A 2160-nucleotide genomic window follows, 5' to 3' on the forward strand; every position below is an offset into this window, starting at 1 on the left:
GTCGTTTCCTGATTGTTTTTAACATTGAGTGTCCCACGTGGCCCTCATCAAGCACTACCTCATTTGATTTCTTTTCCTTCCACGATACTACCGGTAATCATTGTAATAAAAATACATTGCTGAATTTTATACAACCTACGAGTACATACATGTATGAGCATTTTTTTTCAAATACATGTACACGTACTTATAAAGTTGTATGTCTATGTGCGTGTATGCGTTATCACGTTAGTTGTCTCCAATTTAGACCATGATCACAAGTACAGCATAGGGTTCTATTCATCATCATCATCATTGCCTTTCTCCCCCTAGATCAGGATATCGGCCACGAACAAATACTTTCCACCTTTCCCTATTCTGGGCTAGTCGCTTGATGTCACTCCATATCTTCCCACTTTTCTGTACATCCATTTCCGAGTTCTATTGTTCTATTGCTTCTAACTAAAATTATGTTAAATCATAAACACACCATTGCAAGTTATGGACATGAGGCAACAAAAGGTTAAAATGAAAAAGGGTTATTCACATAATTTCAGTGATTATATATACACCGACATTCATAACTATACATTTTATACCCTATGAAACAATCTTTTTCTTTTCTTTAAAAAAAAAATTCAATATTTTCTTGGACTAATGATGTCAAAGAGTTTTGATATCTTTAAATTTGAAGTATTTTACACGTATATCGTCGAAGTCGACACGTTCCGTCATAAGGTGCCGAACTGTAAAATATGTGTTGCGCGCTACGCCAAAAGGAGCTTCCTGGAAAAAAAGTAAGACTGACAGACAGAAAAAAACAGAGGGGAAAGTAAAGAAGTAGGACCTACCAGTAGCGCCCTCCAACCACCCACTCAAACAAAGCAAACAAACAAACTTAAAGACGATACCAATAATTTCAAATGCCATAAAACTGACGTGCGCCTGATTCCCCCGTGTTGTGACACAAAATAATATGTTTAGTTTTAGTTTTAGTAAAGTTTTACGGCACATGCAACACAATAAGGTCATATAAGTGCCGAAGATTAGAGGTGTTGCACGAGAGTAAATAAACACAAAAAAGAAGGAGGAGAGATAAAGACGATAGTTATCTCTTCAAAAGCCATAAAACAGACGTGCGCTTGATTTTACCTTGTTGTGACACAAAATGATATGTCTGAAGTTAAAAAAATGGGACAAAGCACATAGGCAGAGTTGTATCGCCACTGCATGTTTGTAAAATCCCCCCAAAGCTCCTAGATACATGTACATCAAAAGGTGTCTGCCCAACAATCGATCAAGCAAATAACACAATGTAGTCCACTTAAGCTAAAACATGACGGACCGCCGAATATCCGTCTTTCTATCCAGGTTTCCGTTTAGTTTTAGTTTTTGTAAGAGTTTTTTATATAATAGAGGGTTTTACGGCGCTCGCAACTGCATAAGGTCATATGAGCGCCAAAGTAAGAGTTTACGGCACTTGCAACACAATAAGGTCATATAAGTGCCGAAGACTAGAGGTGTTACAATAGAGTAACAAACACAAAAAAGAAGTAGGAGAGATCAGGACGATATATGTTTGATAGGAAAGAAGGAGCAAACCAGACCAGAGCACCCGCCAACCACTCACATTTTCCGTTTAAAGAGGTTGCTCAAATAGAAGAAAATTTTAAAAATCGGAGATTTTATTTTCATTCGGTTTATTGCTTTGTTCGGATTAACCGTGTTCGGTTTAAGCGGTTCCCACTGTATTACAGCAATAGCACGTTCTATGAGAAAAGGCCTGTCATGAACAAGTCGTACAAAAGCAGGTAGTGACCAAACTATGGAAAGTCACAGTCTTTGTGTTTGCTTTGTTCTTTATCTCATTTGATTCTATGTTAACTTTTAACTGTGCTTCCTTTTTGTCTGTATGTGTTTGTGTGCTATTTGTCAGTTTGACTGTTTCTTTCTTGGGTGTTATTTAGCAGCGTGCTTTTGTGGATTTTGCGTTTGTTTGTATAACGGTTTGTTGCTTATTTGTCATATCTACTATAAGATAAAGACAACCCAACCCCCCTCCACCACCTTCCCAAATATCCACTTCTACTATAAGATAAAGACTCCCACCCCCACCCTCCCATCCCTCGCTTTCCACCTTCCCAAATCCCTACATCCACTACAAAATAAAGACCCCACCCC

General features: G+C 38.1%; 1 protein-coding gene across 1 annotated transcript in view; it reads left to right on the forward strand.

The window, feature by feature from the left end:
• LOC101847215 (transcription factor mef2A) overlaps positions 1 to 2160 on the forward strand; it is a gene marked incomplete at its 3' end in the record, with an annotated part of 9046 nt that overhangs the window by 1883 nt on the left and 5003 nt on the right.

This window comes from Aplysia californica, unplaced genomic scaffold (genome assembly GCF_000002075.1).
Source record: "Aplysia californica isolate F4 #8 unplaced genomic scaffold, AplCal3.0 scaffold00598, whole genome shotgun sequence".
NCBI classification, from domain to species: Eukaryota; Metazoa; Mollusca; class Gastropoda; order Aplysiida; family Aplysiidae; genus Aplysia; species Aplysia californica.